At 37.1% G+C, this 15,000-nt stretch overlaps 10 non-coding genes across 10 annotated transcripts; all 10 read left to right on the forward strand.

Moving 5' to 3' along the window:
• The first annotated feature begins 1,028 nt into the window (after nt 1–1,028).
• On the forward strand, nt 1,029–1,147 carry LOC136182245 (5S ribosomal RNA). The gene has a single exon (XR_010668563.1). It is a non-coding gene; the product is annotated as a 5S ribosomal RNA (ribosomal RNA).
• A 1,399-nt stretch (nt 1,148–2,546) lies between these two features.
• LOC136181665 (5S ribosomal RNA) lies at nt 2,547–2,665 on the forward strand. Its single transcript, XR_010668012.1, has one exon. It is a non-coding gene; the product is annotated as a 5S ribosomal RNA (ribosomal RNA).
• A 1,399-nt stretch (nt 2,666–4,064) lies between these two features.
• Nucleotides 4,065–4,183, forward strand: LOC136182246 (5S ribosomal RNA). Its single transcript, XR_010668564.1, has one exon. It is a non-coding gene; the product is annotated as a 5S ribosomal RNA (ribosomal RNA).
• Nucleotides 4,184–5,582: 1,399 nt separating this feature from the next.
• LOC136181666 (5S ribosomal RNA) lies at nt 5,583–5,701 on the forward strand. The gene has a single exon (XR_010668013.1). It is a non-coding gene; the product is annotated as a 5S ribosomal RNA (ribosomal RNA).
• A 1,398-nt stretch (nt 5,702–7,099) lies between these two features.
• LOC136182248 (5S ribosomal RNA) lies at nt 7,100–7,218 on the forward strand. Its single transcript, XR_010668566.1, has one exon. It is a non-coding gene; the product is annotated as a 5S ribosomal RNA (ribosomal RNA).
• Nucleotides 7,219–8,617: 1,399 nt separating this feature from the next.
• LOC136182249 (5S ribosomal RNA) lies at nt 8,618–8,736 on the forward strand. The gene has a single exon (XR_010668567.1). It is a non-coding gene; the product is annotated as a 5S ribosomal RNA (ribosomal RNA).
• A 1,400-nt stretch (nt 8,737–10,136) lies between these two features.
• LOC136182250 (5S ribosomal RNA) lies at nt 10,137–10,255 on the forward strand. The gene has a single exon (XR_010668568.1). It is a non-coding gene; the product is annotated as a 5S ribosomal RNA (ribosomal RNA).
• Nucleotides 10,256–11,654: 1,399 nt separating this feature from the next.
• Nucleotides 11,655–11,773, forward strand: LOC136182251 (5S ribosomal RNA). The gene has a single exon (XR_010668569.1). It is a non-coding gene; the product is annotated as a 5S ribosomal RNA (ribosomal RNA).
• A 1,399-nt stretch (nt 11,774–13,172) lies between these two features.
• On the forward strand, nt 13,173–13,291 carry LOC136182252 (5S ribosomal RNA). Its single transcript, XR_010668570.1, has one exon. It is a non-coding gene; the product is annotated as a 5S ribosomal RNA (ribosomal RNA).
• Nucleotides 13,292–14,690: 1,399 nt separating this feature from the next.
• LOC136182253 (5S ribosomal RNA) lies at nt 14,691–14,809 on the forward strand. Its single transcript, XR_010668571.1, has one exon. It is a non-coding gene; the product is annotated as a 5S ribosomal RNA (ribosomal RNA).
• The last annotated feature ends 191 nt before the right edge of the window (nt 14,810–15,000 follow it).

Here is a 15,000-nt window from a genome sequence, read left to right on the forward strand (position 1 = left end):
ATAAACATTTACACCAAATCAGGAATTATTATAAATGATTACTATTAAGATTGAATTTAAAAAAAACCTGCAAACAAGTGATGCTTACTTATCAATCAATTGACGATTTTTCAGAAGTTGACCATTTCGCATCGTCACTTTTACTGTGGATTTATTAAGGTTTTCAATCCTGCAAACTTGTGAACAGTGAACAGCAGAAATAAGTTTAAATGTTGCATTAAGGCACACAAGATTTAGGATTATTATAGTAGCCTAAGCAGTGATTGATTAAGATACAAGGGACAACTCGAAATTATGTTTTTATCACCACTTACTTGTTTTGAGGTAATCTTGAATGACAAATGAATAAATCAGCCATTGCAATGTTTCATGTAGAAATCATAACCCTGTGGGGCATACATATTTGATCCCCTCACATTCTCCATTGTAACTAATCATTAAAAAAACAATCCTCCATTAGGAATCACAAAGGAACACTTACTAATTATATGAAAATTCATAATTATTACAATCAGTCCCTATATATGCTATAGATGATCCCCAATCAAAATTCAGTGTAAGCTACTTTGTAGGAAAGTAGAAGCAATGATAGACAAATAAAAAAAGAACTGCAGTGCATAGCAGGAGGTTACAGCGTCCCCTGCTGGCTGAAGCAGGTATTAAAAGCTTACAGCACCTGGGATTCCCAGGCGGTCTCCCATCCAAGTACTAACCAGGCCAGTTTTGAAAGAGGGAAGTTAATCTTCACGGAATCGGTTTGTTCAATGTGTTTATCAGACGTTTGAACGTTCAGTTTGCCCGCAAGTCGTGAAACAAGTCTTAAAAACAAGCTGCAAGTCTTTAGTTAACTCCCAGCGTCAAAGTATTGCTGAATCTAGTAAGATTAAGTGTAAGTCTATCCATAGGCCCACACGTTTGAGTAGAAAAGTAATAAAATCAACTAGGTCATAGTCACTTGCTCTAATTTTGGCGAGGTGTTACTTTAAACCTAAGTATGTATAAATAACCCTTTAACAACCTGTTCATTCGCTTACGGCCATACCACCCTGAACACGCCCGATCTCGTCCGATCTCGGAAGCTAAGCAGGGTCGGGCCTGGTTAGTACTTGGATGGGAGACCGCCTGGGAATACCAGGTGCTGTAAGCTTTTAATACCTCCTTTAGCCAGAAGAGGGCGCTGTTGCCTCACTAGTGGAGAAAGGACTGAGAGAAACAGGCCAGTGGAAAATGAAACATGATTTTATTTGGCAGTCTGTCCTCTTTTTTTTTGTTGCAATTTTCATCAATGTTTTCAGTGAGTATTAATACATATTACGCTCTCTGGAGGCTGTTTTCAAAGTTCAGTTTTACATTCAAAAAGTACATGTAGCCTACTTACGTAAGGACTACTGCATTAACATATTTTAATTACTTGTACTTAGGTTACTCTTTACTTCCCCACAACACTCTGGTAGCCATATTATACATTTGATTCAACTGGAAATATTCACCATCATTATAAATGTTTTCACATCAATAATAAACATTTACACCAAATCAGGAATTATTATAAATGATTACTATTAAGATTGAATTTAAAAAAAACCTGCAAACAAGTGATGCTTACTTATCAATCAATTGACGATTTTTCAGAAGTTGACCATTTCGCATCGTCACTTTTACTGTGGATTTATTAAGGTTTTCAATCCTGCAAACTTGTGAACAGTGAACAGCAGAAATAAGTTTAAATGTTGCATTAAGGCACACAAGATTTAGGATTATTATAGTAGCCTAAGCAGTGATTGATTAAGATACAAGGGACAACTCGAAATTATGTTTTTATCACCACTTACTTGTTTTGAGGTAATCTTGAATGACAAATGAATAAATCAGCCATTGCAATGTTTCATGTAGAAATCATAACCCTGTGGGGCATACATATTTGATCCCCTCACATTCTCCATTGTAACTAATCATTAAAAAAACAATCCTCCATTAGGAATCACAAAGGAACACTTACTAATTATATGAAAATTCATAATTATTACAATCAGTCCCTATATATGCTATAGATGATCCCCAATCAAAATTCAGTGTAAGCTACTTTGTAGGAAAGTAGAAGCAATGATAGACAAATAAAAAAAGAACTGCAGTGCATAGCAGGAGGTTACAGCGTCCCCTGCTGGCTGAAGCAGGTATTAAAAGCTTACAGCACCTGGGATTCCCAGGCGGTCTCCCATCCAAGTACTAACCAGGCCAGTTTTGAAAGAGGGAAGTTAATCTTCACGGAATCGGTTTGTTCAATGTGTTTATCAGACGTTTGAACGTTCAGTTTGCCCGCAAGTCGTGAAACAAGTCTTAAAAACAAGCTGCAAGTCTTTAGTTAACTCCCAGCGTCAAAGTATTGCTGAATCTAGTAAGATTAAGTGTAAGTCTATCCATAGGCCCACACGTTTGAGTAGAAAAGTAATAAAATCAACTAGGTCATAGTCACTTGCTCTAATTTTGGCGAGGTGTTACTTTAAACCTAAGTATGTATAAATAACCCTTTAACAACCTGTTCATTCGCTTACGGCCATACCACCCTGAACACGCCCGATCTCGTCCGATCTCAGAAGCTAAGCAGGGTCGGGCCTGGTTAGTACTTGGATGGGAGACCGCCTGGGAATACCAGGTGCTGTAAGCTTTTAATACCTCCTTTAGCCAGAAGAGGGCGCTGTTGCCTCACTAGTGGAGAAAGGACTGAGAGAAACAGGCCAGTGGAAAATGAAACATGATTTTATTTGGCAGTCTGTCCTCTTTTTTTTTGTTGCAATTTTCATCAATGTTTTCAGTGAGTATTAATACATATTACGCTCTCTGGAGGCTGTTTTCAAAGTTCAGTTTTACATTCAAAAAGTACATGTAGCCTACTTACGTAAGGACTACTGCATTAACATATTTTAATTACTTGTACTTAGGTTACTCTTTACTTCCCCACAACACTCTGGTAGCCATATTATACATTTGATTCAACTGGAAATATTCACCATCATTATAAATGTTTTCACATCAATAATAAACATTTACACCAAATCAGGAATTATTATAAATGATTACTATTAAGATTGAATTTAAAAAAAACCTGCAAACAAGTGATGCTTACTTATCAATCAATTGACGATTTTTCAGAAGTTGACCATTTCGCATCGTCACTTTTACTGTGGATTTATTAAGGTTTTCAATCCTGCAAACTTGTGAACAGTGAACAGCAGAAATAAGTTTAAATGTTGCATTAAGGCACACAAGATTTAGGATTATTATAGTAGCCTAAGCAGTGATTGATTAAGATACAAGGGACAACTCGAAATTATGTTTTTATCACCACTTACTTGTTTTGAGGTAATCTTGAATGACAAATGAATAAATCAGCCATTGCAATGTTTCATGTAGAAATCATAACCCTGTGGGGCATACATATTTGATCCCCTCACATTCTCCATTGTAACTAATCATTAAAAAAACAATCCTCCATTAGGAATCACAAAGGAACACTTACTAATTATATGAAAATTCATAATTATTACAATCAGTCCCTATATATGCTATAGATGATCCCCAATCAAAATTCAGTGTAAGCTACTTTGTAGGAAAGTAGAAGCAATGATAGACAAATAAAAAAAGAACTGCAGTGCATAGCAGGAGGTTACAGCGTCCCCTGCTGGCTGAAGCAGGTATTAAAAGCTTACAGCACCTGGGATTCCCAGGCGGTCTCCCATCCAAGTACTAACCAGGCCAGTTTTGAAAGAGGGAAGTTAATCTTCACGGAATCGGTTTGTTCAATGTGTTTATCAGACGTTTGAACGTTCAGTTTGCCCGCAAGTCGTGAAACAAGTCTTAAAAACAAGCTGCAAGTCTTTAGTTAACTCCCAGCGTCAAAGTATTGCTGAATCTAGTAAGATTAAGTGTAAGTCTATCCATAGGCCCACACGTTTGAGTAGAAAAGTAATAAAATCAACTAGGTCATAGTCACTTGCTCTAATTTTGGCGAGGTGTTACTTTAAACCTAAGTATGTATAAATAACCCTTTAACAACCTGTTCATTCGCTTACGGCCATACCACCCTGAACACGCCCGATCTCGTCCGATCTCGGAAGCTAAGCAGGGTCGGGCCTGGTTAGTACTTGGATGGGAGACCGCCTGGGAATACCAGGTGCTGTAAGCTTTTAATACCTCCTTTAGCCAGAAGAGGGCGCTGTTGCCTCACTAGTGGAGAAAGGACTGAGAGAAACAGGCCAGTGGAAAATGAAACATGATTTTATTTGGCAGTCTGTCCTCTTTTTTTTTGTTGCAATTTTCATCAATGTTTTCAGTGAGTATTAATACATATTACGCTCTCTGGAGGCTGTTTTCAAAGTTCAGTTTTACATTCAAAAAGTACATGTAGCCTACTTACGTAAGGACTACTGCATTAACATATTTTAATTACTTGTACTTAGGTTACTCTTTACTTCCCCACAACACTCTGGTAGCCATATTATACATTTGATTCAACTGGAAATATTCACCATCATTATAAATGTTTTCACATCAATAATAAACATTTACACCAAATCAGGAATTATTATAAATGATTACTATTAAGATTGAATTTAAAAAAAACCTGCAAACAAGTGATGCTTACTTATCAATCAATTGACGATTTTTCAGAAGTTGACCATTTCGCATCGTCACTTTTACTGTGGATTTATTAAGGTTTTCAATCCTGCAAACTTGTGAACAGTGAACAGCAGAAATAAGTTTAAATGTTGCATTAAGGCACACAAGATTTAGGATTATTATAGTAGCCTAAGCAGTGATTGATTAAGATACAAGGGACAACTCGAAATTATGTTTTTATCACCACTTACTTGTTTTGAGGTAATCTTGAATGACAAATGAATAAATCAGCCATTGCAATGTTTCATGTAGAAATCATAACCCTGTGGGGCATACATATTTGATCCCCTCACATTCTCCATTGTAACTAATCATTAAAAAAACAATCCTCCATTAGGAATCACAAAGGAACACTTACTAATTATATGAAAATTCATAATTATTACAATCAGTCCCTATATATGCTATAGATGATCCCCAATCAAAATTCAGTGTAAGCTACTTTGTAGGAAAGTAGAAGCAATGATAGACAAATAAAAAAAGAACTGCAGTGCATAGCAGGAGGTTACAGCGTCCCCTGCTGGCTGAAGCAGGTATTAAAAGCTTACAGCACCTGGGATTCCCAGGCGGTCTCCCATCCAAGTACTAACCAGGCCAGTTTTGAAAGAGGGAAGTTAATCTTCACGGAATCGGTTTGTTCAATGTGTTTATCAGACGTTTGAACGTTCAGTTTGCCCGCAAGTCGTGAAACAAGTCTTAAAAACAAGCTGCAAGTCTTTAGTTAACTCCCAGCGTCAAAGTATTGCTGAATCTAGTAAGATTAAGTGTAAGTCTATCCATAGGCCCACACGTTTGAGTAGAAAAGTAATAAAATCAACTAGGTCATAGTCACTTGCTCTAATTTTGGCGAGGTGTTACTTTAAACCTAAGTATGTATAAATAACCCTTTAACAACCTGTTCATTCGCTTACGGCCATACCACCCTGAACACGCCCGATCTCGTCCGATCTCAGAAGCTAAGCAGGGTCGGGCCTGGTTAGTACTTGGATGGGAGACCGCCTGGGAATACCAGGTGCTGTAAGCTTTTAATACCTCCTTTAGCCAGAAGAGGGCGCTGTTGCCTCACTAGTGGAGAAAGGACTGAGAGAAACAGGCCAGTGGAAAATGAAACATGATTTTATTTGGCAGTCTGTCCTCTTTTTTTTGTTGCAATTTTCATCAATGTTTTCAGTGAGTATTAATACATATTACGCTCTCTGGAGGCTGTTTTCAAAGTTCAGTTTTACATTCAAAAAGTACATGTAGCCTACTTACGTAAGGACTACTGCATTAACATATTTTAATTACTTGTACTTAGGTTACTCTTTACTTCCCCACAACACTCTGGTAGCCATATTATACATTTGATTCAACTGGAAATATTCACCATCATTATAAATGTTTTCACATCAATAATAAACATTTACACCAAATCAGGAATTATTATAAATGATTACTATTAAGATTGAATTTAAAAAAAACCTGCAAACAAGTGATGCTTACTTATCAATCAATTGACGATTTTTCAGAAGTTGACCATTTCGCATCGTCACTTTTACTGTGGATTTATTAAGGTTTTCAATCCTGCAAACTTGTGAACAGTGAACAGCAGAAATAAGTTTAAATGTTGCATTAAGGCACACAAGATTTAGGATTATTATAGTAGCCTAAGCAGTGATTGATTAAGATACAAGGGACAACTCGAAATTATGTTTTTATCACCACTTACTTGTTTTGAGGTAATCTTGAATGACAAATGAATAAATCAGCCATTGCAATGTTTCATGTAGAAATCATAACCCTGTGGGGCATACATATTTGATCCCCTCACATTCTCCATTGTAACTAATCATTAAAAAAACAATCCTCCATTAGGAATCACAAAGGAACACTTACTAATTATATGAAAATTCATAATTATTACAATCAGTCCCTATATATGCTATAGATGATCCCCAATCAAAATTCAGTGTAAGCTACTTTGTAGGAAAGTAGAAGCAATGATAGACAAATAAAAAAAGAACTGCAGTGCATAGCAGGAGGTTACAGCGTCCCCTGCTGGCTGAAGCAGGTATTAAAAGCTTACAGCACCTGGGATTCCCAGGCGGTCTCCCATCCAAGTACTAACCAGGCCAGTTTTGAAAGAGGGAAGTTAATCTTCACGGAATCGGTTTGTTCAATGTGTTTATCAGACGTTTGAACGTTCAGTTTGCCCGCAAGTCGTGAAACAAGTCTTAAAAACAAGCTGCAAGTCTTTAGTTAACTCCCAGCGTCAAAGTATTGCTGAATCTAGTAAGATTAAGTGTAAGTCTATCCATAGGCCCACACGTTTGAGTAGAAAAGTAATAAAATCAACTAGGTCATAGTCACTTGCTCTAATTTTGGCGAGGTGTTACTTTAAACCTAAGTATGTATAAATAACCCTTTAACAACCTGTTCATTCGCTTACGGCCATACCACCCTGAACACGCCCGATCTCGTCCGATCTCGGAAGCTAAGCAGGGTCGGGCCTGGTTAGTACTTGGATGGGAGACCGCCTGGGAATACCAGGTGCTGTAAGCTTTTAATACCTCCTTTAGCCAGAAGAGGGCGCTGTTGCCTCACTAGTGGAGAAAGGACTGAGAGAAACAGGCCAGTGGAAAATGAAACATGATTTTATTTGGCAGTCTGTCCTCTTTTTTTTTGTTGCAATTTTCATCAATGTTTTCAGTGAGTATTAATACATATTACGCTCTCTGGAGGCTGTTTTCAAAGTTCAGTTTTACATTCAAAAAGTACATGTAGCCTACTTACGTAAGGACTACTGCATTAACATATTTTAATTACTTGTACTTAGGTTACTCTTTACTTCCCCACAACACTCTGGTAGCCATATTATACATTTGATTCAACTGGAAATATTCACCATCATTATAAATGTTTTCACATCAATAATAAACATTTACACCAAATCAGGAATTATTATAAATGATTACTATTAAGATTGAATTTAAAAAAAACCTGCAAACAAGTGATGCTTACTTATCAATCAATTGACGATTTTTCAGAAGTTGACCATTTCGCATCGTCACTTTTACTGTGGATTTATTAAGGTTTTCAATCCTGCAAACTTGTGAACAGTGAACAGCAGAAATAAGTTTAAATGTTGCATTAAGGCACACAAGATTTAGGATTATTATAGTAGCCTAAGCAGTGATTGATTAAGATACAAGGGACAACTCGAAATTATGTTTTTATCACCACTTACTTGTTTTGAGGTAATCTTGAATGACAAATGAATAAATCAGCCATTGCAATGTTTCATGTAGAAATCATAACCCTGTGGGGCATACATATTTGATCCCCTCACATTCTCCATTGTAACTAATCATTAAAAAAACAATCCTCCATTAGGAATCACAAAGGAACACTTACTAATTATATGAAAATTCATAATTATTACAATCAGTCCCTATATATGCTATAGATGATCCCCAATCAAAATTCAGTGTAAGCTACTTTGTAGGAAAGTAGAAGCAATGATAGACAAATAAAAAAAGAACTGCAGTGCATAGCAGGAGGTTACAGCGTCCCCTGCTGGCTGAAGCAGGTATTAAAAGCTTACAGCACCTGGGATTCCCAGGCGGTCTCCCATCCAAGTACTAACCAGGCCAGTTTTGAAAGAGGGAAGTTAATCTTCACGGAATTGGTTTGTTCAATGTGTTTATCAGACGTTTGAACGTTCAGTTTGCCCGCAAGTCGTGAAACAAGTCTTAAAAACAAGCTGCAAGTCTTTAGTTAACTCCCAGCGTCAAAGTATTGCTGAATCTAGTAAGATTAAGTGTAAGTCTATCCATAGGCCCACACGTTTGAGTAGAAAAGTAATAAAATCAACTAGGTCATAGTCACTTGCTCTAATTTTGGCGAGGTGTTACTTTAAACCTAAGTATGTATAAATAACCCTTTAACAACCTGTTCATTCGCTTACGGCCATACCACCCTGAACACGCCCGATCTCGTCCGATCTCGGAAGCTAAGCAGGGTCGGGCCTGGTTAGTACTTGGATGGGAGACCGCCTGGGAATACCAGGTGCTGTAAGCTTTTAATACCTCCTTTAGCCAGAAGAGGGCGCTGTTGCCTCACTAGTGGAGAAAGGACTGAGAGAAACAGGCCAGTGGAAAATGAAACATGATTTTATTTGGCAGTCTGTCCTCTTTTTTTGTTGTTGCAATTTTCATCAATGTTTTCAGTGAGTATTAATACATATTACGCTCTCTGGAGGCTGTTTTCAAAGTTCAGTTTTACATTCAAAAAGTACATGTAGCCTACTTACGTAAGGACTACTGCATTAACATATTTTAATTACTTGTACTTAGGTTACTCTTTACTTCCCCACAACACTCTGGTAGCCATATTATACATTTGATTCAACTGGAAATATTCACCATCATTATAAATGTTTTCACATCAATAATAAACATTTACACCAAATCAGGAATTATTATAAATGATTACTATTAAGATTGAATTTAAAAAAAACCTGCAAACAAGTGATGCTTACTTATCAATCAATTGACGATTTTTCAGAAGTTGACCATTTCGCATCGTCACTTTTACTGTGGATTTATTAAGGTTTTCAATCCTGCAAACTTGTGAACAGTGAACAGCAGAAATAAGTTTAAATGTTGCATTAAGGCACACAAGATTTAGGATTATTATAGTAGCCTAAGCAGTGATTGATTAAGATACAAGGGACAACTCGAAATTATGTTTTTATCACCACTTACTTGTTTTGAGGTAATCTTGAATGACAAATGAATAAATCAGCCATTGCAATGTTTCATGTAGAAATCATAACCCTGTGGGGCATACATATTTGATCCCCTCACATTCTCCATTGTAACTAATCATTAAAAAAACAATCCTCCATTAGGAATCACAAAGGAACACTTACTAATTATATGAAAATTCATAATTATTACAATCAGTCCCTATATATGCTATAGATGATCCCCAATCAAAATTCAGTGTAAGCTACTTTGTAGGAAAGTAGAAGCAATGATAGACAAATAAAAAAAGAACTGCAGTGCATAGCAGGAGGTTACAGCGTCCCCTGCTGGCTGAAGCAGGTATTAAAAGCTTACAGCACCTGGGATTCCCAGGCGGTCTCCCATCCAAGTACTAACCAGGCCAGTTTTGAAAGAGGGAAGTTAATCTTCACGGAATCGGTTTGTTCAATGTGTTTATCAGACGTTTGAACGTTCAGTTTGCCCGCAAGTCGTGAAACAAGTCTTAAAAACAAGCTGCAAGTCTTTAGTTAACTCCCAGCGTCAAAGTATTGCTGAATCTAGTAAGATTAAGTGTAAGTCTATCCATAGGCCCACACGTTTGAGTAGAAAAGTAATAAAATCAACTAGGTCATAGTCACTTGCTCTAATTTTGGCGAGGTGTTACTTTAAACCTAAGTATGTATAAATAACCCTTTAACAACCTGTTCATTCGCTTACGGCCATACCACCCTGAACACGCCCGATCTCGTCCGATCTCGGAAGCTAAGCAGGGTCGGGCCTGGTTAGTACTTGGATGGGAGACCGCCTGGGAATACCAGGTGCTGTAAGCTTTTAATACCTCCTTTAGCCAGAAGAGGGCGCTGTTGCCTCACTAGTGGAGAAAGGACTGAGAGAAACAGGCCAGTGGAAAATGAAACATGATTTTATTTGGCAGTCTGTCCTCTTTTTTTTTGTTGCAATTTTCATCAATGTTTTCAGTGAGTATTAATACATATTACGCTCTCTGGAGGCTGTTTTCAAAGTTCAGTTTTACATTCAAAAAGTACATGTAGCCTACTTACGTAAGGACTACTGCATTAACATATTTTAATTACTTGTACTTAGGTTACTCTTTACTTCCCCACAACACTCTGGTAGCCATATTATACATTTGATTCAACTGGAAATATTCACCATCATTATAAATGTTTTCACATCAATAATAAACATTTACACCAAATCAGGAATTATTATAAATGATTACTATTAAGATTGAATTTAAAAAAAACCTGCAAACAAGTGATGCTTACTTATCAATCAATTGACGATTTTTCAGAAGTTGACCATTTCGCATCGTCACTTTTACTGTGGATTTATTAAGGTTTTCAATCCTGCAAACTTGTGAACAGTGAACAGCAGAAATAAGTTTAAATGTTGCATTAAGGCACACAAGATTTAGGATTATTATAGTAGCCTAAGCAGTGATTGATTAAGATACAAGGGACAACTCGAAATTATGTTTTTATCACCACTTACTTGTTTTGAGGTAATCTTGAATGACAAATGAATAAATCAGCCATTGCAATGTTTCATGTAGAAATCATAACCCTGTGGGGCATACATATTTGATCCCCTCACATTCTCCATTGTAACTAATCATTAAAAAAACAATCCTCCATTAGGAATCACAAAGGAACACTTACTAATTATATGAAAATTCATAATTATTACAATCAGTCCCTATATATGCTATAGATGATCCCCAATCAAAATTCAGTGTAAGCTACTTTGTAGGAAAGTAGAAGCAATGATAGACAAATAAAAAAAGAACTGCAGTGCATAGCAGGAGGTTACAGCGTCCCCTGCTGGCTGAAGCAGGTATTAAAAGCTTACAGCACCTGGGATTCCCAGGCGGTCTCCCATCCAAGTACTAACCAGGCCAGTTTTGAAAGAGGGAAGTTAATCTTCACGGAATCGGTTTGTTCAATGTGTTTATCAGACGTTTGAACGTTCAGTTTGCCCGCAAGTCGTGAAACAAGTCTTAAAAACAAGCTGCAAGTCTTTAGTTAACTCCCAGCGTCAAAGTATTGCTGAATCTAGTAAGATTAAGTGTAAGTCTATCCATAGGCCCACACGTTTGAGTAGAAAAGTAATAAAATCAACTAGGTCATAGTCACTTGCTCTAATTTTGGCGAGGTGTTACTTTAAACCTAAGTATGTATAAATAACCCTTTAACAACCTGTTCATTCGCTTACGGCCATACCACCCTGAACACGCCCGATCTCGTCCGATCTCGGAAGCTAAGCAGGGTCGGGCCTGGTTAGTACTTGGATGGGAGACCGCCTGGGAATACCAGGTGCTGTAAGCTTTTAATACCTCCTTTAGCCAGAAGAGGGCGCTGTTGCCTCACTAGTGGAGAAAGGACTGAGAGAAACAGGCCAGTGGAAAATGAAACATGATTTTATTTGGCAGTCTGTCCTCTTTTTTTTTGTTGCAATTTTCATCAATGTTTTCAGTGAGTATTAATACATATTACGCTCTCTGGAGGCTGTTTTCAAAGTTCAGTTTTACATTCAAAAAGTACATGTAGCCTACTTACGTAAGGACTACTGCATTAACATATTTTAATTACTTGTACTTAGGTTACTCTTTACTTCCCCACAACACTCTGGTAGCCATATTATACATTTGATTCAACTGGAAATATTCACCATCATTATAAATGTTTTCACATCAATAATAAACATTTACACCAAATCAGGAATTATTATAAATGATTACTATTAAGATTGAATTTAAAAAAAACCTGCAAACAAGTGATGCTTACTTATCAATCAATTGACGATTTTTCAGAAGTTGACCATTTCGCATCGTCACTTTTACTGTGGATTTATTAAGGTTTTCAATCCTGCAAACTTGTGAACAGTGAACAGCAGAAATAAGTTTAAATGTTGCATTAAGGCACACAAGATTTAGGATTATTATAGTAGCCTAAGCAGTGATTGATTAAGATACAAGGGACAACTCGAAATTATGTTTTTATCACCACTTACTTGTTTTGAGGTAATCTTGAATGACAAATGAATAAATCAGCCATTGCAATGTTTCATGTAGAAATCATAACCCTGTGGGGCATACATATTTGATCCCCTCACATTCTCCATTGTAACTAATCATTAAAAAAACAATCCTCCATTAGGAATCACAAAGGAACACTTACTAATTATATGAAAATTCATAATTATTACATTCAGTCCCTATATATGCTATAGATGATCCCCAATCAAAATTCAGTGTAAGCTACTTTGTAGGAAAGTAGAAGCAATGATAGACAAATAAAAAAAGAACTGCAGTGCATAGCAGGAGGTTACAGCGCCCCCTGCTGGCTGAAGCAGGTATTAAAAGCTTACAGCACCTGGGATTCCCAGGCGGTCTCCCATCCAAGTACTAACCAGGCCAGTTTTGAAAGAGGGAAGTTAATCTTCACGGAATCGGTTTGTTCAATGTGTTTATCAGACGTTTGAACGTTCAGTTTGCCCGCAAGTCGTGAAACAAGTCTTAAAAACAAGCTGCAAGTCTTTAGTTAACTCCCAGCGTCAAAGTATTGCTGAATCTAGTAAGATTAAGTGTAAGTCTATCCATAGGCCCACACGTTTGAGTAGAAAAGTAATAAAATCAACTAGGTCATAGTCACTTGCTCTAATTTTGGCGAGGTGTTACTTTAAACCTAAGTATGTATAAATAACCCTTTAACAACCTGTTTATTCGCTTACGGCCATACCACCCTGAACACGCCCGATCTCGTCCGATCTCGGAAGCTAAGCAGGGTCGGGCCTGGTTAGTACTTGGATGGGAGACCGCCTGGGAATACCAGGTGCTGTAAGCTTTTAATACCTCCTTTAGCCAGAAGAGGGCGCTGTTGCCTCACTAGTGGAGAAAGGACTGAGAGAAACAGGCCAGTGGAAAATGAAACATGATTTTATTTGGCAGTCTGTCCTCTTTTTTTTTGTTGCAATTTTCATCAATGTTTTCAGTGAGTATTAATACATATTACGCTCTCTGGAGGCTGTTTTCAAAGTTCAGTTTTACATTCAAAAAGTACATGTAGCCTACTTACGTAAGGACTACTGCATTAACATATTTTAATTACTTGTACTTAGGTTACTCTTTACTTCCCCACAACACTCTGGTAGCCATATTATACATTTGATTCAACTGGAAATATTCACCATCATTATAAATGTTTTCACATCAATAATAAACATTTACACCAAATCAGGAATTATTATAAATGATTACTATTAAGATTGAATTTAAAAAAAACCTGCAAACAAGTGATGCTTACTTATCAATCAATTGACGATTTTTCAGAAGTTGACCATTTCGCATCGTCACTTTTACTGTGGATTTATTAAGGTTTTCAATCCTGCAAACTTGTGAACAGTGAACAGCAGAAATAAGTTTAAATGTTGCATTAAGGCACACAAGATTTAGGATTATTATAGTAGCCTAAGCAGTGATTGATTAAGATACAAGGGACAACTCGAAATTATGTTTTTATCACCACTTACTTGTTTTGAGGTAATCTTGAATGACAAATGAATAAATCAGCCATTGCAATGTTTCATGTAGAAATCATAACCCTGTGGGGCATACATATTTGATCCCCTCACATTCTCCATTGTAACTAATCATTAAAAAAACAATCCTCCATTAGGAATCACAAAGGAACACTTACTAATTATATGAAAATTCATAATTATTACAATCAGTCCCTATATATGCTATAGATGATCCCCAATCAAAATTCAGTGTAAGCTACTTTGTAGGAAAGTAGAAGCAATGATAGACAAATAAAAAAAGAACTGCAGTGCATAGCAGGAGGTTACAGCGTCCCCTGCTGGCTGAAGCAGGTATTAAAAGCTTACAGCACCTGGGATTCCCAGGCGGTCTCCCATCCAAGTACTAACCAGGCCAGTTTTGAAAGAGGGAAGTTAATCTTCACGGAATCGGTTTGTTCAATGTGTTTATCAGACGTTTGAACGTTCAGTTTGCCCGCAAGTCGTGAAACAAGTCTTAAAAACAAGCTGCAAGTCTTTAGTTAACTCCCAGCGTCAAAGTATTGCTGAATCTAGTAAGATTAAGTGTAAGTCTATCCATAGGCCCACACGTTTGAGTAGAAAAGTAATAAAATCAACTAGGTCATAGTCACTTGCTCTAATTTTGGCGAGGTGTTACTTTAAACCTAAGTATGTATAAATAACCCTTTAACAACCTGTTTATTCGCTTACGGCCATACCACCCTGAACACGCCCGATCTCGTCCGATCTCGGAAGCTAAGCAGGGTCGGGCCTGGTTAGTACTTGGATGGGAGACCGCCTGGGAATACCAGGTGCTGTAAGCTTTTAATACCTCCTTTAGCCAGAAGAGGGCGCTGTTGCCTCACTAGTGGAGAAAGGACTGAGAGAAACAGGCCAGTGGAAAATGAAACATGATTTTATTTGGCAGTCTGTCCTCTTTTTTTTTGTTGCAATTTTCATCAATGTTTTCAGTGAGTATTAATACATATTACGCTCTCTGGAGGCTGTTTTCAAA

Source organism: Labrus bergylta, chromosome 13 (assembly GCF_963930695.1).
Source record: "Labrus bergylta chromosome 13, fLabBer1.1, whole genome shotgun sequence".
Taxonomy (NCBI): Eukaryota; Metazoa; Chordata; class Actinopteri; order Labriformes; family Labridae; genus Labrus; species Labrus bergylta.